General features: G+C 45.9%; 1 protein-coding gene across 1 annotated transcript in view; it reads right to left on the bottom strand.

Annotated features, from left to right (window-relative positions):
- FBXL7 (F-box and leucine rich repeat protein 7) overlaps positions 1 to 25,643 on the bottom strand; it is a 388,365-nt gene that overhangs the window by 342,581 nt on the left and 20,141 nt on the right. The gene's annotated exons all lie outside the window — the stretch shown is intronic.

Raw genomic sequence — 25,643 nt, 5'->3', positions numbered from 1 at the left:
CACACATATACTTAAAATTTGGGTAAAATATATTAACAAAATTTTCCATATATTGGGTGCACATATATATAAGCTTATTGGCTCTGCTTCTCTGGAGAACCCTAATGCCCCTGGAGATTATACCTTATTTTCATATCAAGTAAAAAAGGCATCTCTCTTTCTGTGGGAACGGCCGCGTGTCCATCCATCTGTCCTTCCTTGCTAACCCATCTCCAATTTGATTCAAGTATCCGATAGAGAGCCTTTATCCCAGGGCTGTGACTGGCTCTGACCAATGAACCGTAAAGCAGGGAGGGGCCCGATTCTGGGAACAAGATTTTTCTTCCCGATCCAAAAAGAGCACCAGAAGAAATTTCCTTTCCTGGCTCTGCCTCCTGAACACAACACTGTGTGACAACAACTGTCTACGGGGAAGAACACAGAAGATCACAAAGAGGACTATACCCTCAACCAGGCCATCGCTTCAGCTACTGCCCAGCTGGGGATGCTGGGAAGCTCCCCCAGATCAGTGCCAGTGGGATAAAGACCCCGCGAGTTAGACTGTCACTTGAGGCTGGAGATATCTTTTAAAAAAAAAAGTAACACTTATTTATTTTTGAGACACAGAGCGTGAGCAGGGTCGAGAGGCAGACAGAGAGGAAGACACAGAATCCAAAGGAGGCTCCAGGCTCGGAGCTGTCCGCACAGAGCCCAACGGGGGGCCCAAATCCATGAACCATGAGATCATGACCTGACCTGAAGTCGGATGCTTAACCAACTGAGCCACCCCCAGTGCCTCTAGGTCGAAGACATCTTAACGGTGACACAGCTGCCAGCTTTGACTTCTGCTTCCCACGTGGTCCGCGCCATTCAAGACCTGTCCTCGGGCTGTATCGCCAGGCCTACAACATAAGCCTCTGATTTCTGAGCAACACAGGAGCCCTCTGTATCAAAAGTGACGACTTGGCTTTTCTGCTCTCGCCGGATGTTTTGTGGTGTATGCACGTGTGTGTATGTGCATACGTGTGTTAACTTCAACAAGAACCGGTAAAAAGTCTGTTGATTACAAGGTAAATTTGAACGAGTGGGAAGAAACCGAGGAATGGCACCCTTACGAGCCAGACTATGAGGAAACTATATTTTGGAAATGCCTTCATCGCCCAATCACTTTGAGGCATATCTATTCTAGCGGAAACAAGCCAACAACAGTTGGTTGTTTTCACTGAGGATTACGTATTTCACAGTGTGAGTCTGGTTTTTTTTTTTTTTTTTTTTTTGGTTTTCTGGTCTTGTTTTGGTTTTTTGTTTCTGTTTCTGTTTTTGCCAAAAGTACTTAATTGATTGAACTCACCCTTCAAGAACACCCACCAGGCAGCAGATACTCTCATGTGCATTTGTTCACGGACCTACCCTGTAGAAATGTCACTGTTCTACAGATGGGCAAAGCGGGAGACATGTGGTGTCGACCACCTCCCATGGCGGAAGTCTTACTCAGAGCAAAATGAAGATCAGGTCGCAGGAATTTTAAACCGGTGCCCTTCCACCTGAATATGCCACAGATCAGCTGGGCAGCTGGGCACGTGCCAATTGGATCCTCTCCTTCCGGGATGGGGCCTGAGCATCCACATTTCTATCAAAGCTCTGGGTGAGGGTGACGCTGCTGGCCCGCCAAGCACATCTCGAGTACCCATACTCTCCAAGGGCAGCGCACGTAAGATTCCATTTGCAAGCTCAAGATTTTGAGTGCCGTGGCTCATATCCAATTACCTAACTTGTCTTATGACCCATCTTCTCGTCCATCAAAAGGGTTATACGAACAGTACCCACCCCCTCTTTGGGCTGTTAGAAGTTGAATGAGAGGAAGTTTTTAAATGCATTGGAGATGCCTGGTAAACACAGAGCACTCACGACTGGTAGACAGGACCACCATATATATCCAAGCACAAGTGTTACTGAGGATGTAAAAGGTCATAGATGAATCAGACAGAGATCTGCTTACGTTGGAAGAACATGCAGAGTGGCACAATCCCAAGGCTGTAGAGCCTGCATTTCAACTCTGCCACCGTGGGGGCGGAAGATGCTTTGCAGGGGCGCCGCGCCCACCCATCTCTCTTCCCACCTATGCTCAGGATGGGGCCAGGTGGCGCTGGCCCACCCAGAGCACAGAGGGTCTGCGATGGACACCTAACAGGCAGAGATGATTCAGAGGCAAGACCCGACAGTTTGACTTCTTCCCCAGGAGCCTGAGAATGTGACGTCCCCCTGTTTTTCCCTGTGAGTCTGTTGTTCAGTGGCCCCAGACCTTGGATGTGGATGATAATGGGGGCTGAAGAGGGAAGAGGAACAGAGAGGAGCAAGGATGAGAATCCCATGTGCTAAGGGAAAGACAGAGCCCGATAAGTCTCTCTTCTCGGCTCAAGCCCTGCACTTGTATTCTGCATAATTACCTTGTACCTTTTTGCCCCCTTTGCTTTGCCTAATTTGTGGGGAACTCTGGTATTTACAACTCAACAATGCATACCTAAGACACTTGAGTAAGTTCTCAATTAACCTCTACAACCCTCAGTTTCCTCATCTGTAAACTGGAAATGTATTCATGTGTCCTATATTTATCAAGAGTCTATTGTTTGCCAAGCACTAGCTAGGTCGTGGAGAAACCAATGGTTAGGAATTCCAGAAACCATCCTACCTTTGTGGAGTTTACGGTAGAGCAGAAGACATAAGCTTTAATGGATAAATCGATCAGAAGAACAAACATAAAATTCCAAGGGGGGTAAGCGTTCCAAGAGAGGAAGGACATCATACAATGAAAACATATGCGAGGGAGGCTGGCTTAAGAGGAAGCCAGAGAGAATCTAAGAGAGTAACAAGGCAAGGAGTGAAGAGAGAAGGACTCCAAGCAAAGGGCTTAGACTCTGGGGAGAGCAGGAGCACGCAAATGTGGCCGAAAACAGCCAAGTGGGGGTAGCAGGGGGCGCTGTAGGGAGAAGGGAAACTGAAACCAGATAAAGCTGGAAAAGGGGCTGGGATCCAAACGCCAGGGGCTGGGGGCACCACGGTGAGTATTTTGATGATTATTCTAAGATACTTATTCCAAGATGGATGGTTGCTTTTCAGCAGAGAGATGTTAGGTCACATCGGCCTTTGAAAATAACACGCTGGCCACAGAGTGGAGGACGTACTGGCGGAGGCAGGGGTGGTGTGGGTGCAGCAGGCAGGAGACTGCTTCAGTGGTCCGCGCCAGAGGACCAGAGACAGAGGCAAAAATCCTGAGCGTGACTTAGGGTGTTCTGAAGTGAGGTGTCTTTGAAACAGCCAAGACGAGACTGACATTTCGTCTCAGCAGTCCACTGAGTCCAGGAGTGTGGCAACTGGTGGGAAGGTCTGGACCAGAGAGAGACAAATATGCAGGTCAACGAAACTAGCCCGTGGTTCTTAATGGAAGACGTGAGTCTGCCCAGGGAGAGATGATGGCATGGGGAAAGGAGAGGGCCCGGAGGCGGACTGGGGGTAGTGACCGTCACAGAGGGGGATGGGCCACAGGGGAGACAGGGGCAAGACCAGGAGACTGCTGTGTTGCGAGCCAAAGAGGAAAGTCTTTCTACCAGGACAGGAGGAAGCGGCCAAGAAGGTCCGTCAAATGACACGACGACTGACGGAATTAAACTGGATAAATAAATGAAACCTACAGGATGACACAGGTCCCGGGGCACTGTGCCCCCGCCCCCCGCAAAAAGGTAATTACCCTTATGAGCGGCTCGTGGATTTTTGTGAGCATGGAACCTGACAATCCATATATTGTAGTAATTGACAAGTGGAAGGCTTCCAACAGATGGAAGCAACGAGCCCTTCTCCCCTTTTGTTATTTCATGTCTATAAATTCCTTCAAAACGAAGGGATACCTTGAAATAGGTAAGACGATAGGGGGATGAAATGAATACTAAAGAAACAGGACGAGACAAGCGTCTTTGGAGCAAAAGACACACGGACATCCGCTGGAGAGAGAAGCCTGGGGTGAAACTGATTTCCATGCTTCTTCCAGCACCAGCCTGTGGCCGCAGCAGACGTCAAAAGTACCGCATTCAGGGGCGCCTGGGTGGCTCAGTCGGTTAAGTGTCCGACTTCGGCTCTGGTCATCAGCTCACAGTTTGTGAGTTCAAGCCCCACACCGGGCTCTCCGCTGTCCGCGCAGAGCACGCTTCGGATCTTCTGCCTCTGTCCCTTCCTTCCTCTCTCTCTCTCTCTCTCTCGCTCTCTCAAAACTAAATAAACACTAAAAATATTCTAAGTGCTGCATTCACACACACAGACATACACATACACACATAAAAATACAACCCCACCTCCCAATCCAGAAAAGTAGCAAATAGGCACAAAATGAATTTCTTCAGAGACATCCTTGATACCTATTTTAATTGCCAAAGGTTTATCCCATATCCAAAAACAAAAAAAACAAAAAAGAAAAAAAGGTAAAATTGTTTTAGTCACTGGATAACGATCACTAGAAAGCCCAGCCGGAGCATCAGTCTCTGCTCTTGTCACTACGGCACAGCATGATACTGAGCGATCGGTTAACCGTTCGGGGCAACGGTTAACTACTCTCACGCTTGCTAAAACCCCTTCCAAGTTCAAGAGAGTAAAATTCTTGCTCTTGATAATATCCCATATAAAGCATACAGGACAGACCCCTGGTGTTACTACCAGTTGTATAATTATGCAGAAACAATGCTCTGTTCCCCTGCTTTGTCGAGAGAGGCTTGCAGGGCACGGGGGGCTTTCTGCCTTGCAAGGGAAGCTATTCAAATGTCGGTGCCTAACAGCTAAAGAAAAGGGTTCCATGGAAACACAGATGCTCCCGGGTCAAGCACACGTTCCGAGAAAGCAAGGGACATGCAAATGAACACAAACTAATGGACCAAAGCCTATGCCAGCAGTGTTTTCTCTAATCAAGCCTTTGTCCTGCTGAAACGTGACAATTCTGTGGCAGTGTTGACTACCACACAAACATGGGGAGATGAAAGGCCGGGGCTTCCTAGGAAGAGGTTTTCTGCCTCATTCTCCCAATCCAAAAAAGTGGATGTTCATTTTACTCAAAATTGGCAGAAAATAATAACTCCCACCCTGTTTTGTATGGCCAAAAGCCCAGATTTCAATTTTAACATTTGCTCGTATGCTACTGTTTAAGTCTTGAACTGATTCAGCTGCTCAGAGGGGGGAGGGCCAGAAATGGTGGGTGGGCGCCCCTCGAGTCAGGATCCAGGTGAAGCGGAAGGTGACAGGTGACGGGGGTCTCATGACCTGGGGGCAGTCCCCGGGACGGAGGGCGGGGCATTCTCCAAGAAGAGTTGAGGAGAATCCGGGTCGCGACAAAGGGATCCGAACTTGCTTTACGTGCTCACAAGTTTCGGAAACAAAAAGGTTTCAAGAGGCCTGACGGCAAAGTCAACAAGGAACTTTGCAGGAAGCCCCGGGCCCTCATCTGGGTCACTCACCAGCTTGGGCAGGAGGTTATTCAAGGTCTGTGGTCACATCTTGCTTCTGTGCAATGAGGCTGACGTAGCCTCCACACCTCCTGGCAGGCCTCGACAGCACACTCTAGGGTTCCATCTCTTTGGTCTGTTTTTGTTTGGCAAAATCCAGATCGCCACGGGCTCCGTGCCACCTCCAGCACCATGTCAACTACCAGAGCCCATTAAATGCGTCCCAGAAGCCATTTGGGACAGGGTTTTATCCCAGGCTATCTCCCGACGGCTTAGCGATGTAAATGAGTTTTCCAAGCCTCCTTCAAGGGAAAATAAAAATACTTCAACTTGCTTTTGAAAAGTCTTGCCAAGCTTCTAGGCTTACATCTTTTGAGGACATTTTTTATTTAGAGCACCCCTGAGAGGTGGAAAGAAAAGTGTAATCTGGGAGAATGTTTCTATTTCGACAAATTTCGCCAATGTTCCTTCCCTAAGAGAAGCGATCTTCAGAAACACTCCCTCCTCGGCCTTTGCCCAAAAGCTCCTATGGGGCACAGGGTCCTGCCCAAATCTCTGTAGGCACCTTACATGCAGCGGCCCCGTGACTGTTCACAGCCTGCTTCTGGAAGTGTCCTCCCTCACCCTCCTACGTCACCCAGCTTCCGTCCCCTGCACCGTATTTGTGATGACCAGTTCTCCGGTTTTCGGAACTTTCTCGCACAGACCACCCCAGCGGCTAACAGAGACGGAGACAGACAAAAACCCTTTCTGGAAAGGTCCAGAAGGGAGTCTTTACAATGCATTTGCAGGTCGGGTGTCAAAATTAAGGTTTTTATGTAGATCCTTAGAAAAGCAAGAGAGAAAATACACTTCTGCGTCTTCTATACGTGAAATTCAAAATACAATAAGAACTGAATGCTATCATCTATGGAATGCAAGTCTGCTAATGAGAATTTGGAAATATTTGGGGGTGGGTGGGCATAATTTGGTTTGAGTTCTAATTTTCTATCTTTCACTCAACAGAATCCATCCGATAAAAACCATCGTTAGCTCCAGGGCCTTGCAAAGGCAGGCAGCAGTCAGGATTTGGCCCCCATGTTGTTTTCTGATTCAGGTGGTTTAGCACAAGCTTGAGATTTGGGCTAAGCTTGGGCTACATACTGGTTATATGACTTACCTGCCACCTCCTGACTTCACTTGTCCAACACGTAATTTTCTCCTCTTTATAAGAGGCCCAGAAGAAAACTCTAAGCATTCCACAAACTAATGACTTATACTTGTCAAACTCCTCCTATGTCCTTGAAATTACTCTATGTGCTATGTGTTTCCTATGTTTTAAACATTTAGTGACCAAAACAAAATTGTACAACGTAGGAACAGTTCTTATACCCATTTTATAGGTGAGGAAATTGAGGAACAGAGAAGGTAAGCAAAATGCCCACCTACGTGCCAACACAGGCAGTCAGAGGGCACTCTTCCCCACTAGCACCTATAAGCCCAGTTTGATGAATGTTGGCTATTATCGCTTTTAATCTTGTTAGCGAGGTAAGTCAATGAAGTAATCGGGATTAATTTTTAATGCATATTCCTGAACACAAACATCAAAATGAGTTTTGCCTTTCAAAGGTGTTCACCTTTGGAGACTTTCTGCTTTCTAATAATAAAGCATCATCGTTCAAAATGTTCTTGGTTTTACCCTTCAAACGAGTTCATTAACTCCAGGGGGCATTCAGTCTCATTACACTGTTACTCCTCCTAATCTCCCTTGGGTTCCACTTGCCTGTTTCACTCCCAGAAGCTGCTCCAAGGACCCAGCCTTGAGATGGTGTGTGGGACTGAAAACACCTGCTCGGTACACATGACTGAGCCCAGTTAGGGCCTCTTTATAAACTTGGAAGATTTGGGGGACGAGTGCGGAGATTGATTCTCCTTGCTGCCACCCAAGACGAGCCTCATACGCAAGTTGCTTTTGGTGATTAAAACTGCCACTTACCAACCTGGAGCGGCTGCCTCTTTCTTGGGTCTCCCCCTGCCCTCTGAGAACAGGCGCTGCTTTCAGATCTCACCTGGGAAGCGCCTGAGACACCTGTAAATGGACACTCCCCGCGCTGCAGCCTGCCAGTCCTTCAGTCATTTCTCAGGGATTTCCGCCCTTCACACCCTCTGCGCGAAGCTGTCAGCTTCCTCCCCAGACATCAGCTTAGTCCCAGCCAATCTTTAGGGGCTAACATGAAGGGGGAATATTTCCCAAGGGGTAATCTGTTTGCTTCGTTTTCTTTACACATGCGTCTCCCGGGTGCAAACATCACAAGTTCAACAGAAGTCACAGGATAGCAGAGGCAAGGTGTCTGGGAAGGAGCTCATAAACCAAGCCCTCGGGGTTCACATCAAGGTACCTCCGCTATCTGACAACCCCGGGTACCTTCTGGAATTTTAAGTGCAAAATGACATCTCTCAAAACCAGATCTCTGATCCAAACCTCTCCTCCAAGTCAAAGGCACACCCATTCTGCTAGAGCATGCCCACGGGGATTGTCCGCCTGGATTTCCCACTCTCCCAACAAGCTTGGGGCGCCAACTACAATGTGTTCAAAAAGCTTCTTTCCTCTGGCTTTCAACTTGATTCACGGCCACATCACGCCACAAGACCCTGTCCACTGCCTCCTCCTTCCCTGCCCCTCCACCCCACCCAATTTGCAATGAGTCCTACTATCTAATGTACGCGTGGCTCCAAGAGAAAGACAATGCAGGCCAAACCGGTAAGCCTTATATGTAATTCCAAATGTTCTAGGGGTGCCTGGGTGGCTCAGTCGATTAAATGCCTTACTCTTGATCTTGGCTCAGGTCATGATCCCATGGTTGGTGAGATCGAGCCCCTCGACGAGCCTCTAGACAACAGGCTCTGTGCTGACAGCTTGGAGCCTGCTCAGGATTCTCTCTCTCCCTCTCCCTCTGCCCCTCCCCTTCTCATGCACACGCGGTCTCAAAATAAATCAACAAATAAACAGACAAACAAACATTCTGGAAGCCACATTTTAAAAGTCAAAAAAGGTAACATTAAAGATTGAGCATAGTTCATTTCATGCAATATATCCAGTTTTATGATGTCAACAGGTAATCCCTATAAAATATTGAGGACATACTGAAATTTCCTTACACCAGATTTTCCAAAATCCAGTGTGTATTTCATGCTTACAGCAGGTCTTGATACAAACGAGTGATACTTCAGTGCTTTGCAGCCACATTCTGGCCAGTAGCTACCATGATGGGCAGTGGTGGACACAGCAGGTCTAAACTCTACCCAACATCCACGAATCGGCTCAACTCCTTCCACTCTGCACGATCCCTCCAGTTCCCACAGCCGTCACGGTCTTTCCCTTCTTGGAATTGCCATTATTATACTGATAACCAGTACACTCTGCCGGCCACCTTTTTCTATGTATTTCGTGACTGTAAGACACGTAAGTTCTGCCTTCACAACCAGACTCCAAACATATTAAGAACAGTATCTATTTTATTCCTAGAGTATCTATCATGATGCCAGATGCAACCATTCAATAAATACGTACTAAATGTCGGTGAGGAATCAATAAATGATCTCAGTAGTAAATTAAGGGGAACGCTGAGGGTAGAAGGATCAGAATCATTAAAAATTGAAAGCAGCAAAAATATAGTCACATTCGGTTGAAGAACATGGCAATCCATATGAAAATAGACCGTTGCCCTTCCAAAGTGCTATTGTTCGATTTAATCTGTCATCTGTGTGTACGTTTCAAAGGCTGGTGAATTAAAACGGAGCCTGCAACCCTCACCATGAATGAGGCGATAAGCCCAGAGAAAAACCAGAGATGGTAACATAAATAAAAAAGGCACACTGGGCTGAAGCTCTCTTGCCAACCTGATTGGTGGGCAAGGCTGTTGCTAGAGTAGGGTATCGAGGAGGGGCCTTGGGTCTTGTTCGTGCTGATTCCCAGGCTACTGCGGCATCCAGTCTCAGGGTCCATCGCTCCTAATTCCCCTTTCTAAATTACGGACTGATATCTGCTAGTAAAGCATTAGATCACTCCTAAGATCACGCTAAGTTAGGAAACGAAGGGCTAGTAAAGTATCTGGCACAGGGCCCACTCTCAAGAAAGGTCTGTGCACTGACCTAGTAACAGGACTGGTGCCTGAACCAGGATGACGATGGCCTATGTGATAGGAAATATGGAAGCAGTGTGAGCGGAGAGGATAGGATAAGGAGGAATAAATTTGTTTTCCTCATTGTTCTAAAGGTATTCCCATGGATCAGAAACAGTAGGGCGGGGACAACCCATCTCTGCCTACAAAAGGTATCCGGCATGCAAGGGGCTGTGTCTCCGGGAAGATCCTTTTCTTTCCTCCTCTGTATAAAGAAAATCTCAATAATCCTTCAGAGTCAGGCGTTGGTAGATTTTTACCTTGGAACACGAAAGGAGATACATACTGGCACCTCGAACCAAAAATTTAACAAATGAGACATAAGATGGGCTAAAACGAATGAGGGCTCGGGAAGGTGAAGTTCGCATGCTGCACATAGGAAGGCAAACTGCTGAGTAATTCACAGGACACTATGCTGTGCTCTTAAGCAATAAAGAGGCACAAGGAATGTTCCAAGACTAGACATAACCCCCAGCGGGGGCTGTTTAATTTCCCTACCCACAAGCAAATTATGTATCCATATCCTACTTTGAAATGAATCATAAACATAAGCCTAGGTCCAAAACTTAAAGTAATAGAATGTATCTTTCTTTCTTTTCTATTTTTTGGTGGCATTTAAGGTATGTGCGGAGGGATGGTGTGTGTGTGTGTGTGTGTGTGTGTGTGTGTGTGTGTGTGTTGCAGATGTTACACCAAAAAATGTCTGAGCTGGCATTATCGGATGTCTTAACAACATGCTAGACGCAACTGCAGTATCCAACCAGACAACGAAAAACAGTAATTGTCAAAAATGGCTTATGAAATGATTAATTCTTAAAAGGACACTCTGACTGTCACATAGAACCACTTGAGTGTATTTCTGGTGAGTGCTCATTTGGGATTCCCTTGACCTACTGAAATAGGCGGCAAGTATGGATGAGTAAGCAAGGGCAGTCTAATTGCTGACAGAGGACGCAGCAAATGCAAATCTGGCCAACCCAGTGCATTTATGTCCTGGGCCTATTTAATTTTGAGAACCATTTCAAAACAGTTGGAAGACTTTAAAAGAAACAGATATCCCATCTCCGGCTCAGTGGTCCAATGGTCGTCACTACACAACAGCCCTTCTCACTGAGCTTAACCCTGCTTCATTTGTTACCCTCCCGTGCCTGGGACTGATAACTAGACCCTGCTGGTCAAATGCCCACTGACCCACCAGTGCTTTCCCCCTGCATGTTTCCGGTTGCATGAAGACACAGACCTGAGTGAATAATGTTGCCCTTGGTAGACTAGTCTTACAAGGAGAGAATGTGCTTCATCCACCAGTTTGTCCCCAATGCCTAGCTCGAAGCCTGTTATATATTAAAAACCATATAAACGGTTGTTGGACTAAATTGGGGTTGGTTGCTGATTTCCTTTTGGAAACACTGGAAGAAAATGACTCTCTTCCACCGCCAACTCCCCATCCATTAAACTTATATTTAGACTTTCTCTTGATCAGGAACCTCAAATCTTTCTTCAGCACGAAAAGGGCATCCGGCATCTGGTACGTCAACCCCACTCACCATGCTGAGGTCCCAACCTGTCCTAGCTCAGGAGACCAGTTCTTCTGTATCCCGAAAGCAAATCACCGTTTCTGTTTGCACAAAGGAGCATAAAAATCATGGGGACATTACCATAAAACAGAGTAATCCCTGTTCATATTTTAGTGTATCTCATGGTTAAGAAGCAGAAAAGGAATCTGCAATTTGGAACACTTTAGGTTTGTCTCCATCAAGATAGGCACAAGGTCTTATAGATTCTGAAGTTGATCTCTCTGTTTCATGTCTACCACTGTCACAAAAGGTCACTACGATTTAGGAAATAAAAAATCAGGAGTTTGGAACTTCTGGCTCTTCGCAAATGTTGAAACTACTCTAAAAGAATGATAACTCTAGGTCTAAGTGTAGGGAATACATGAGCAGTCTACGGCCATACCACCCTGAACGCGCCCGATCTCGTCTGATCTCGGAAGCTAAGCAGGGTCGGGCCTGGTTAGTACTTGGATGGGAATACATGAGCATATGTCCCCGAGGAAATAATTACAGTAATTATATCGGGAAAATATTAAATTATGGAAGGTGCTAGAACTGTGACTAGAAATAACCTGTCATTACAAGGCTAACGAAGGACGTTCAGGGCAAAGTCTAATGGGTGATGGCAGAAAAGTCTCCCACGCCTTCTGGACCTCCACGTGTTAATCACATAAAATGGGCTCATCAAAAAAATGTACAGACACTCACACTTGACGCCATAGGGTTTTATGAAAAGCAAATGAAAAAATCTGCATGAGAATTATTTGAAAATACATAAGGAATCATAGTGCTATATGTTAACTGAAGATAGAATTTTTTAAAGTTTATTTATGAATTTTGAGCGGGAGTGGGGGGAGGGGCAGAGAGAGAGGAGAGAGAGAATCCCAAGCAGGCCCTGCACTGCCAGCGGGGTTCGATCCCAGGAACCGTGAGATCACGACCTGAGCCGAAACCAGGAGTCGGACACTTAACCAACTGAACCACCCAGGTGCCCCATCAATTATCCTACTTCCTAAAGAGTTCTATCTGTCAACGAAGGAGTCCTCATTTAGAGAGAAAGATTCTCAGAACTTACAGGGAGTCATAGCCAGCATATATTATTAAACAAAAAATTAAAAAGAAGGCAAGAGAAAGAAAGCTCCATTGCAAAGAGTATACATAGCATGCTGTCCTTAGTGTAAGTAAGAAGGAGAAAGGAAATCCACACTCACAAACTTACCTCTAAAACAAGAAACAGAGGACGGGTAAACTAGAAAGGAATGAAAATAGCTTCCTACAGGGATGAGTAAGAACAGGAGGAGGGGATAAGGAGATGGGGAAGGGGTCGACGCTTCCCTGACTGCACCTTTTATACCCACGGTTCTAACTTTGGAACCTCGTAACTATGTTCCATGTCCAAAAACACAATTGAATGCATAAGAAAATGGAAAAGAAAAGAAAAAAAACCTCTATATTTGAATACAAACAGTATTGGATGGGATACTGGCATTGTGACTATGTAAGAGAATGTCTTTATTCCCAAGAGATTCATGTGGGAGAGCGGGATCATTATATCTGCACCGTATTTGTAAACAATTCAGCCAAAAAAATATACAGTATACGCAGGTTCATATTTACACGTGGGCACATGAGCGAATGGGCTCCAACACACACATACACACATGCAGGGAGAAAGAAAGAAAGAGAGTAAATGAGAGAAAAATCTTACAACTCGATGAACCCTAGGGAAGGTACATTTTACCTTCATTCTTTTTCTCCTACCACTGAACATCATTATACCCGGAACATGGGAGAGCTGCTAAGGGCTTGGCTGGTCTCCCTCGAAGCAGGGGGAAGAATAGGGGATCAGAGAGGTAGGCGGGAGACTTCCCCTTGGGAGGTGAGAGTTTTACTTTTAATCTAGGAGGAAACATTGGGACTTAGTCCCATACAGTTGAAACAAACCAATAAGTCTTCCTAAAGGTCAGATGCCAAGAAGTAAGAAGGCCCTGTAAAAGATTTAAAAGCAAATTTAAAATTTTGATGGCCAGGGACAAACTGCCCTACAAAAGGACTAGAGAGCCAATCAGTGAAATGTACTTTAGGCATTTTATTTTTAAAAGGGTTCCTTCGGTTGAACAAGTGTTTGTTTGGAAGGCAAAAGAGAAAGTTAACTCTGACCCTGATTCATGAGTTCTTTAATGCTATCACTCCTGTCAATTAAGGCAAAGTGCTCGATTCAAGACTTTTCATCTCCCCCAGAGTGGTTCTTCCATAATCTATTCCAGTGACCACTGTTAAACCCAGCAGGGTGCTTTATTTGCATATTAGTCTGGGGGAAAAATGGATAATCGGGGTACCTAGGTGTCTCAGTCAGTTGAGAGTCTAACTTCATCTCAGGTCAGGATCTCAGGGTTCATGGGTTTAAGCCCCACACCGGGCTCACTGCCGTCAGCGCGGAGCCTGCTCGGGATTCTGTGTGTGCGTGTGTGTGTGTGTGTGTGTGTGTGTGTGTGTGTGTGTCTTTCTCTCTCCCCCCCCCCCCACTCATTCTCTGTCTCATTCTCTCTCTCAAAAATAAATAAAAAACGTTTTTAAAAAATGGATAAAAGGGGCGCCCAGGTGGCTCAGTCGATTAAGCGTCCGACTCTTGGTTTTCAGCTCAGGTCATGATCTCACAGTTTTTGAGTTTGAGTTTATATTTATTGAAAACTCTTAAAGAGAGTATAATGAAGGATCCTCATTAGGAACCGTGTTAATTATTAAAAAAAAAAACTCAAAAAAGAATAACTTTGAGTTACACGCAGAATGCCAGTGTTTTATAAAGTAATCACAATATTATTTACATAGCATTCTTTGACTTGCAAAAGAAAGCCTAGGAGAGGTATGTTGGAAAGATGACCTCCTCTCAGGAAGGCACCACGACAGGGGGATGAACCAGCAGGGGAACATCTGCCCACACCCTCATAAAACATCACCGACTGTCCAACGAAATCTCTTCCAGGATACCAAGCCTCCCCCATCTGTCTCCCTCATCAACAGAAGCTTTTATCGAAGATAAAATATGGCAGCCCAAATGGTAAACTCACAGATGACCCACAGCCACCTTAAAAATAGGTAGCCGGGAAACAACGAAACACTATGTAGACTGGCAGGGATCACTCAGTTTAAGGAAGGCTTCTGTGAAATCCAAGATGGCCCGACATCCTTGCTCTGGACTTCACGTGGGGGGGTGGGTGAGGAGAAACTCGAGAGCTGAGTCCCATTTGAAAAGCTGTGCTATTTTCCTGTGGCTCCCTATTTACAACCTCATTCATCCAAGTGCCTGGTGAGACATGATTGCCATCAGCCACCAGAGCTCAACCCTACAAAGTCAGCTAAGGCGCCACAGAAGCCTTTCGCCATTGGGCATGATGAGGTCGGGCTGTTGCATTTTTATTGCCATTAGAATAAACTGTTCGCAAGAGAAAGATGCTTCAGCTATTAAAATAAGTGAGGGGGAAAAAAAGCCCAGGTATATAAGTATGTTTTATGTGCAACGCTCAGCCGAACATCTGCAAATCATTTTAGTCCTGTACGCTAATAAAAAGTGTGTGTGCTTTTTCCTTCTGTTTATCCTCGAGAATTTTTTCTTCTGTCTACCACTCATAAGAATACATTTTCATTTTCTTCTCCATCGACATTTTTTTTTTTACTGGCTCCTCTAATAGACACTGTCTCTACATCTGAACGGAAGAATTACCCCAACAGGCTTTCTGAGTTTGTGTAAACCCACAAGGAAGCAAACAAAATGATTTCCCCCACATTTTAGCTGGAATCATACCAAGACGATGTCACTGACCCACTGCTCCCTGCCGGCCCCTCCAAGTGTACACTGGCCTGTGTGAGGCCTCTCATAGTCAGAGTAGATGCATTTAAGTAGATTTAAATACAGGGCTATGCCAGGATGCATAGAAGAGAGAGTATCAGGTTCCCTAAGCACATTTGCCATTAATATTCTGAGCTCGTGAATGCCAGTAATTTGAAAACTTGACTTTCGGCGTCAAGTTGAATCTGTTGATTTCTGTCCTATGATTTAGCACAAACCAATTATTCCTCCTCCTCCCCCCCGACTCCTATCAATGTAATTATGCCTTGGAAGACACAAGAGTGGGTTCTGGCATCTTCGGTTGACCCCCTGAAGACGCCAGTCTTCGCTTGAGTTTTCTGAGCAGAACAAACCCACTGAAAAGCACAATCGGGGCTATTTCTTCTCGTTTATTAGCTGATGAAGAACAGTAGAGTATTCCTTGAGATATAAGCTCCTTCTAAAAGAAAGGCATGTTCTCAGAAATAAACAGGATCAAGAATTTTTCAAACTGTTTTTCTCATTGTGTCCCCCCTTTAATGCATAACGGGCACGAAGAATGAGCAGGACTCACAAAGCATAATTTCTTTTAGTCCTCCTCTACCCCATTAGAGTATATCCAAAGGGGGGGAACTCTTCCCCGGCTTCTGGATGAAAACTCAGCAAACAGAGTCCTAGGGGGAGGAGAAACAAGACGAGAAGAAGAAATCTTACTTGACCTGCACAGAGCTTGGGTCTGGCTAATATTTACGGCATTTTTCTGGAGTCTAGGGGTTACCCCTCCTCACTGTGTGTCAGTCCCTCTCGTGGCGGTTCCCTTGATATCAAGGAGGCACTTTTCTCTAGCTGGCCACTTGCTCCCTTGACAACCCGAGGTCCAATGATCCGCGCCCCCCCCCCCCCCACTGGCTTTCCTCTGCTGACAGTTAGCAAACCCCAGCAGAACCTATTTAATGGCATCTAAGACCATCTGGCCCTTAGCTCGCTTCGTGTCCTTGGGCGATACTCACGCATTTTTCTTCCCTATAAACTCCCTTTGCTCTGTGCCCTGAAGTAGCCAGCCAGGAAGATTTTTCGGGCAAGAGCAAAACCCCATAGCTCTGTCACTCTTCTCACTTCAGGGAGCACCGCCAGTAGTCAGGATGAACCCCTGTCAGTGGCCTTGAGGGGAAGGGCAGGCATCCCTCCCATCCCCTACGGCCGGGGAAGGGGGTCTTCATATCACCAAGAGCTCTCTCTAAAGACAGTCATTTTTTTTTTAATTTTTTTTTAACGTTTTTATTTATTTTTGAGACAGAGAGAGAGCGTGAACAGGGGAGGGGCAGAGAGAGAGGGAGACACAGAATCTGAAACAGGCTCCAGGCGCTGAGCAGTCAGCACAGAGCCCGACGCAGGGCTCGAACTCACGGACCGTGAGATCATGACCTGAGCCGAAGTCGGACGCTTAACCGACCAAGCCACCCAGGCACCCCAAGACAGTCATTTTTATCATCTCTTTTCCTCTTCAATAATCCAACCCTTTCTAGCCTCTATGCAGCGAGCAATCCAAGGACTACAAAACTGGTTTTTGAAATGCCACGAACAGATCTGCATTTGGCCTGGGGTCCCTGCTGTGTTGTATCTACTGTGCTTTCACGTCTCCGCGAAAACTTGCCATTTACCCTCTCGTTAAAAATGCCGCTCTCCCAAGAAGATACACAGGTGGAAAACAAGCATGTAGAAAGATGCTCCCCATCACATGACATCAAGGAAAGGAAAAGTAAAACGAGATACCGCTTCACACCTGTCAGGATGGCCAAAATGCAGAACGCTGACAGCACGAGAAGCCGGCAAGGGTGTGGAACAACAGGAACCATCAATCGCTGCTGGTGGGAATGCAAAAGGCCACTGTCCCTTGGAAAGACAGTTTGGAGGCTTCTTAGAAAACCAAACGTACTCTTACCACATGATCCAGAATCACATTCCATGGTATTGACCCAAGGGAGTTGAAAACTTACATCTGCACAAAACCTACACGTGACTGTTTATAGCAGCTTTAAAAAAATGTTTATTCATTTTGAGACAGAGAGAGAGAGAGAGAGAGAGAGAGAGAGAATCCCAAGCAGGCTCTGCACCATCAGAGCCTGACTCGGGGCTCAATCCCACGAACCATGAGCTCATGCCCTGAGCTGAAACCGAGAGTCAGACGCTTAACCGACTGAGCCACCCAGGTGCCCCTACAGCAGCTTTACTCCTCATTGCCCAAACGCGGAAGCGGCCAAGATGTCCTGCAGCAGCCAAGTGACTGAATACATTGTGGTCCATCCAGACAAATGGATATTATCAGTGCTAAAGACCAATGAGCTATCAACTGGCGAAACGACAAGCAGGAACCTTAAATGCATTCTACTAAGACAAAGAAGTCAGTCTAACAAGGCTACATACTGTATGATTCCAACTATATCACGCTCTGGAAAGGGCAGCAATATGGAGACAGTAAAAAGGAAAAAAAAATCAGCAACGGCCAAGGGTGAGTAGGGAGGGAGGTATGAATGTGTGGAGCGCAGAGGATTTTCAGGGCCGTGAAACGATGCTGTCTGATACTTTAATTGTGGATCCGTGTCATTACGCGTTTGTCAAACCCAAAGAATGCGCAACACCAAGAGTGAACCTTAGCGTGAACTCTGGCCTCTGGGTGATAATGACGCGTCATGTACGTTCCTCGGCTGTAACAACTGGGCCACTCTGGTGCGGAATGCGGGTAACAAGGGAGGCTCTGAGGGTGGCGGGGCAGGGGCAGGGGGAAAATGAAAAATCTCCAGATCCTCCTCTCCCATTGGCTGCGAACCTCAAACTTCTCTGACAAATAAAGTATACCGAAGAGGAAAACAAAAATGTTACTCCTACGTCAAGTAACTAGGAATGTTTTGTTAAATATTCTCAACAGTGCCTTCCTCGTCTCATTATCTGCAGTAAACAGGAGAGGGAATATTCTGGCGGAGGAAGTGGCCAGATTTTGGAAATTACCCTTAATCCTCCCTATGTTCCTTGTCCTTCGAAGATTATCCACATCCAGAACTCATCATATTTTGGCCTTTGATTCTGCCAAGCCACACTATGAAACTCCTGACCCCCAAATTCCTCCGAAATTATACAACACCGGCACAGGGCGAAGTGTAGCCCACAGGAACTGGGATCCCTCATTGTCTAGGTGATTTGTCTGGCTTTCTGAGTTATTCCGATGTGATCTTTGTTCCCTCCACTTGCCTCCAGGATCACAGGCATTTAGTCAATAATTTTCATGTCTCTTTGAGAATCTGATCAAAGTTATGGCTCCTTCCCCCCCTTCTGCATATAATTTCAAGTCTCCGTGGGCTCTCTGAAACTCATTCATAAATTCCCTCAGCTCCCTGCATGTAAACAGTGCTTAATATCTCTCATAACCACACACCATATCCTCTTTATCCTCCTGCAAAAACGTTTTGTCATTTCTATGGAGCCAAAATGAGAAAACAGTTGATCTCCGTGAGGCAATCAGTATTGTGCCGTTTTCACCAAAGGTTTATGGAATCAGTATTTTGCCGTTTTCACCAAAGGTTTATGGAACAGCCACAGCATGCGGGGCACTAAGACAGAAGTGTGGCTTGCACAGGCTCACAGTATAATTCCCTAAGATGTGTGCTCCTTGGCCAACCCCGTGCGCTCTAGCGATTTCAACTACAGGGTGCTGCTCCAAAATCTCTCTGCCCCAGATTTCTTCTCAAGCTCCAGACTTGAATGTCCACTGGACATTCCGATTTGGGCATCCCATGGTCACCCCCAAACTCAGCAAATCTGGAACACACCATCACGCCTCCAAATCATGCTCCTCTTCGTTTCCTCTCATGGGTGAACTGCATCCCCCGTTCGACCATTCATCCACAGCGGAAATGTAGAAGATGCCCGGACTCTTATTTGTTCTTTTAAGTATTTATTTATTTACTTACTTACTTATTTACTTCTTTATTTATTTTGAGAGAGAGAGAGAGAGAGAGAGATCAGGCGTGTGTGCGAGCAGGGGTGGGGCAGAGACAGAACCACCTTGGCACCCCGGGACTCTTTTATTCTAATACCCAATCAATCAGCAAAATTCTGCCTGTACTAAGCCCTAAGTGGCTCCTGAATCAACTCATCTCTAAAACCACGGCTCTGGTTGCATCTGATTATGTAACACTGATATGAAATAAGCTGGTCTTGAACTCTGATTTTCCCCCTCTAAAGGCCCAGGAGCCAAGTCTCTTTGTTCTCTGGCTAGAGATCTAGAAGGTACAGCCAAAGGCTGACTAGATTCTGGAGGACAATGCTGGAAGTGGAGCCCGTTAGGGAGGACGAGAGCCACGGAAACTTCATTTCTATTGACAAGGCAGTGTAGGTCCCAGTTGGTCGGTAAGGTTCTCGAAAGGAGAGTTTTTACTGAGCCTTAATCAAATTCTTTAACTTGCAACTTAGCCAAGGGAATACCTGGCTGATACGAGCGTCTGTCCCTCAGAATTTGTCCTCAAGCAATTATCTTAGAAATGTGGTTTTTATCCGAGTGCTAGATACGGAAATAGAACGGCTGTGGAAGAAGCGTTCGGTCGCAGCTTCTTAACAAACTAACCCAGATCATTCAAGAAGCGGTCATTCTCACTTCAAAATACTTTTTAAATGGCGGAGGGCAGTACCATTTAATATTAACCCGGGGAACTCTATTAATATGCTAAGAATGTTCAGGAAGTCAAAACTCTTCATTTCTAGCGTTGACTAGGAACAGACACTGCAAAACGATGTATTTGACTACACAGTGCTGAACAGACTTATTCAGTAAGTGTTTGGGGGCACACATGGTTTAGTTTTAATAACAACCAGGAATAATTTGTATCTAGCACTCACCATCTACCAAGCAATATGTTAACATTTTATACAAAACATGTCATTGTCACAGAGGCCTAAGATACTCTTATTAAAAGCACTTCCATGTTATGGTTGAAGACCCCAAAGGTTAGAGAGTTAGTAATTGATCAAAGACTGCACACTCTTGACCCTGAGCCAATAATACCCAACAAAGGGTTTCTTTGAGTATTACTCCACGTTGTAGAGGAATGTCAAGAAGAGGAGACATATAAATTACGTTTGATATAGTTCACGTCCTAGAAGAGGTGGGGGAAGGCAGGAAGAGAAAAAAGGCAGTATACAAGGACTAATTTAGTGCTGGGTACACAGTAGACTTCAATATTCTTTTTTTTTTTTTTAATTTTTTTCAATGTTTATTTATTTTTGAGAGAGAGAGACAGAGCGTGAGTAGGGGAGGAGCAGAGAGAGAAGGAGACACAGAATCCAAAGCAGGCTCCGGGCTCCGAGCTGTCAGCACAGAGCCCGACGTGGGGCTCGAACCCACAAACCATGAGATCATGATTTGGGCCGAAGTCGGACGCTTAACTGACTGAGCCACCCAGGCGCCCCTAGACTTCAATATTCTATGACTAAATTCAATGTGTTAGTAATTACAGAAAATTGGACTAGAGGAGATAAAACCTTGAACATAACTTCTAAAAACTGAAATGAAAATTACATTTTAATTGAATCTCCTATGATAAATGGATAAAACAGCCAAACACACCCTCTGAGAAGAGATAAAATTCAGTGTGTTAGTAACAGTAAGAAAAAAAGAGAATTCACTGACCCACAGCAATTCATTGCATGAGTTGCTGTAACGGTCTGTCACCAACAGATAATAACACCAACTCCACAAAGTACATTCTAACACTTTATAATCCTACCAGGTTCCATTAAGACAGAGATGGGTCAGCAACAACAAGTAGTAGAGAAATCACACACACACACACACACACACACACACACACACACACACACACAGATGCACAAAGACAGTTCCCATTTTGATTCTAAAAAAGAAAAAGGAAAGCAAAAGATAATTCTACTAACGTGGAAAGAATGTCTTGGGTTTCTCCAGAAGAGGTTTATTGGTTCATTACAGAAACGAGCCCTGCCGCCTCCCATGAAGGAAGCATCATTTACGCACACGAATGGCCCATAAAATCCATTCTTCCGTTGAAGTATATTTCATTGCCTTAGTCAAGCCTTTTGCTTAGAGTAGCAGGAGGGTCAATATTTCCAATCCCCAACTCTGCCCCAACTCTAATCTCCATTGAAAGCAGTCAGGGAGTCACAGCTCTGGGGTGCCACCTGCGAATCTAAACCACGCCACCCCACACACGCTCAGGTTACGCGGTCGGTGCAAGAACAAAATGAGGTGTATAAAATGTCCTAGTCTAGTTTACTGGAGTTTTATGACTATATTTGCTTAAATGACAACAAATAAAACCCGAGAGCCATGCAATATCTAAATTAAATCCACATACCATCTCTCCTAACACTCACATTAACTACGACAAATAAACCGTCCCCTTAAATAGCAAATCCCTCCAGTGGACACGAGCTGATGTGGTAGAAACTGCTGACCGTTCCCTCAAATCCATTCTCTTTCTCCAGTAATAGTTTAAGCTGAACACATCCCACCAAGCTATGGGACACCTTCCCTCGATTCACTTGCAGAGCGGGGGTGGATGAATGGCTCCATTTGGAGCATAGGATGCGAACAAAAGTGACGTCATCAATGTCTGGGTCATGTGCAACCTATAAGAAGGCCACTCGCCCTAGCATTCTGTCTGTTCTCCTTCTAAACTGGGACACGTATGCACCAAAGACGCCGCGGGTAGGCTGAGCCAAAAAGATGGAAGGGATCGCATCCAGGTATAATTTACGGAGAAGAGCCCCATGTGCAATCTGGACTGCCCACCTCCCAGATATTATTACAGGCAAGGGTTTTAAAATCCTTTCATTTACTGTATTTTTGTCATCCCTTGTTTTTTATTTTTTTAATGTTTCTTTATTTTTGAGAGAAAGAGAACGAGAACGAGCAGGGGAGAGACAGAAAGAGAGGAAGACAGAGGATCCCAAGTGGGTTCTGCATTGGCAGCACAGAGCCCAATGCGGGGCTTGAACTCATGAACCATGAGATCCTGAGCAGAGCCGAAGTCAGACGCTTAACCGTTGGAGCCACCCAGACACCGCTGTCCTCTCTCGTTAAAGCAGCTTAGTTTTCCCCTAATAAACTCTGTGAAATCTACTAGCTAGTGCCATTTACCCCAGCTTCAGTCCTCTGTAACAGGATTTTCTCAATGCTGGAAATGCTCCATATCTTCGCTGCCCAACATAGTAGTCACATGTGGAGCCTGAGTCCTTGAAGTGTGGCTACGATGCCTGGATAACCGAGTTTTTAATTTTATTTAATTGTAGTTAATTGAACTTTTAAAAGCTACATGTGGCTAGTTGCTAGTTACTACCCGATGGGACAATACAGTGTCTGAAACATCTAAAATAGTGAATGTGCAGTCGGAAAGAACCATTATCATCGTAGAAAGACCTGCTTTTTAAAGCTTAGGGATTTTGCTAGAACATTACAGAATAACAGAAGGCTTCAAACCACAGTTTTCTCGAAGTGGCAACAGACTTTGGGCTGACCCTAAAGGAGGAAGTGCTTAGGGTTGTACCTCCGTTTCATTTTTTTTAACGTTTATTTATTTTGAGGAAGAGAGGGGGGAGTGGAGAGAGGATCGCAAGCAGGCTCTGTGCTCACAGCACAGAGCCCAATACAGGGGGCTCGAACCCACAAACCGTGAGATCGTGACTTGAGCGGATGTCAAACGCTCAACCGACTGGGCCCCCCAGGTGCCCCAGGCTGCACCTTCAGTTCAAAGCTGACATGAGCTCCCATTTCGTATGAAGGACACCTGGCATTCTTTTACACTATCATCAATGTGCTTACCCTCCATAAAGCTGAACGCAGCAGATTATTTTTGTTGAAGAGATAAATGCAAACAGTTAGCATCAATCAGCCTAACCAGTAAGTTACTTGCTTTTATTCCATAACTCAGAGACCTGGGACAGTAAGAGTTAATTTAGGGATATTCAGAATACCTTCTCATCGATTTGGGTACTCATTTTGTAAAGCTCCACTCTGGAGAGGTCAAGGTTGCATTTTTATTGTAAAACACTGCAAAACTCCAGGAAAATACTTGTGTTGTGAAGGAGACAAAATGCCGTTTGAAACATCCATCTGAAACATGTAACTGAGGCTCTAAATACAATTATGAGAAACAAATAAACCAAACTGGGCAGACTGCCCAGCGACAAGAGTCAAATATAAACTTTGGAGAGACAGAGACATAGAACGAAGAGAGAGTGGTAAGTTGGGGGGAAGGGAAGGGAAGGGAGGATAAGGGCAAGAGAGAGGGGAACGTGTGAGGGAGGGAGCCCCCAGGGAGGGAGGACAGGTCATCTAGAGCAGTACAAATAATAAAATACTAATGAAGGAGCAAATCAAACAGAAAAGTCTGGCCCAGAGCCTTGAATGTACTCACAAAAGCCCTCATTTAGGCGCTCCTACGGGGACTCACATAGACACCTATAAAATGTACATGGTTTGGGCCCCTAAGTGGGTTGATGAGAATCTTAACAAATGGAAACCCCGGGGCTCCATTGTTGGATGAACTTTACCAGCAATAAAAACAGCATTTTCTGATTACGATTAAAAGCTTCAGATGAATTTGAATATCTGCTCAGTAGAAAGACATGTATCACTGTTTAAAGATTTAACCAACACGGGGCACCTGGATGGCTCAGTCAGTTGACTCCTCTTAATTATGGCTCAGGTCAGGATCCCGGGGTCATGGGATGGAGCCCCACGTCGGGGCTGAACATGGAGCCTGCTTGAGATTCTCAATCTCTCTCCCTCTGCCCCTCTTCCCTTTGCACATGCTCACTGACTCTTGCTCTCGCTAAAATTACAAAAAAAAAGAAAGGCTTAACCGACCCAAATATGAAGCAATAACAAATAGAAACATGCAGTTTCATTACCCCTCAGCCTGTAAGCATGGGTGGAAAGAGCAGCCTCACTCTTTCAGGGAAATCTGGGCGTTTTGTTAGCCTCCTTTCTGCAATAAGATAGGAGCATCACCCTTCGTTGACTTTTAGGACTTGGAGCCACAAAACTTAAGTGTCACAACAGCTTTAAGTCGAACGACGTCATCCCAAGAGGGGCAGGCTCCGTGTGCTCAGAGTAAACAGCTAAAAATTTCATTTCCCAAAGTGCACGCGTCTGGAACCGTACTGTATACAAAAACATACCCCGCATGGACAATGCAGAATAACCGGCGAGGGGCTGGATGAGGAGACCCAGCTTCTAGTTGAAGCTCTACCTTAGGGGCGCCTGGGTGGCTCAGTCGGTTGAGCGGCCGACTTCGGCTCAGGGCATGATCTCGCGGTCCGTGAGTTCGAGCCCCGCGTCGGGCTCTGTGCTGACAGCTCAGAGCCTGGAGCCCGTTTCAGATTCTGTGTCTCCCTCTCTCTGACCCTCCCCCGTTCATGCTCTGTCTCTCTCTGTCTCAAAAATAAATAAACGTTAAAAAAAAAAAAAAAAAAAAAGAAGCTCTACTTTAAGTCCGGCTTACTAATAATAATAGCACCCAATTTCATTGATTCCAAGCCCCGCCCTCTCACTGTCCATTTCACCTCCATCTGACAATCAATCCACAGGCCCTTCAAATCATTGTGGCAGATCACACCATGATTTTGTGAACCCTGCCAGTCATGCATTTTGAGATCCAGAGAGCAGTGGCGAAGAAGCAAAACGGATGAACGTTTGGGAAGGTGGCGGGGGGGGGGGGGGGGGGGGGAGAGAAGAGAGGGAAGAAAGCCACGAGAGACTCTTCAGGATGGAGAACAAACCGAGGGTTGATGGAGGGAGGCGGGGTGGGGGGTGGTCTAGACGATGATGGGTACTGAGGGGGGCACACGTTGTGAGCAGCCCTGTTGGATGTAAGTGAGGAGTCACTGAATTCGACGCCCAACACCACTACTGCCCCGTGTGTTCGCCAACCAGAATCTACACGAAGAACAAATAAAAACTCACAATGAGGGAAAAAATAAAGGAAGAAGTGGCCTCGCGGTATCTCAGATTTGACGAAATGCAGATCATTGTAGACCAATAGCGGCATTTGCTGTGTCAGACGCCACGGCTTTATACCTACTCATTTAATCCATTCCCTGACGACCCTCAGAGGGAAAAACTGCTACTGACTCCAAATCCCAGATGTGCAAATTGAGGCAGAGAGGTTACGTAACTCGCACAAGATCATGCAACCGGTAACTGGCACAGCCAGTTTGAAACCCAGGGAGTCCAACCCTTAGCCACCGTGCTGGCTATCGTACCGCATAGGGGACATTGCCAAAGGCTTTTCCAGCATTCGGTGCCTCAACTTCCTGTTGGTCCCCGAAGGGGAGAGCACTGAACTAACTCATCCCTCGAGTCCCATCCAGCTTTAAAACACAGGGTTCTCTGGGGGCGCCTGGGTGGCTCCTTCGGTTAAGCGTCCGACGTCAGCGCAGGTCATGATCTCACAGCTCGCGAGTTCGAGCCCGGCGTCGGGCTCCGTGCTGACAGCTCAGAGCCTGGAGCCTGCTTCGGATTCGGTGTCTCCCTTTCTCTCTACCCCTCTCTGGCTCTTGCTCTGTCTCCATCTCTCTCAAAGTAAATAAACACTTAAAAAAATCTAAAAAAAATAAA

This window comes from Panthera pardus, unplaced genomic scaffold (genome assembly GCF_024362965.1).
Source record: "Panthera pardus isolate Hobbes unplaced genomic scaffold, ASM2436296v1 HiC_scaffold_2, whole genome shotgun sequence".
Taxonomy (NCBI): Eukaryota; Metazoa; Chordata; class Mammalia; order Carnivora; family Felidae; genus Panthera; species Panthera pardus.
Note: the sequence above shows the minus strand (reverse complement) of the source record. Positions and strands in the feature narration are given on the sequence as shown.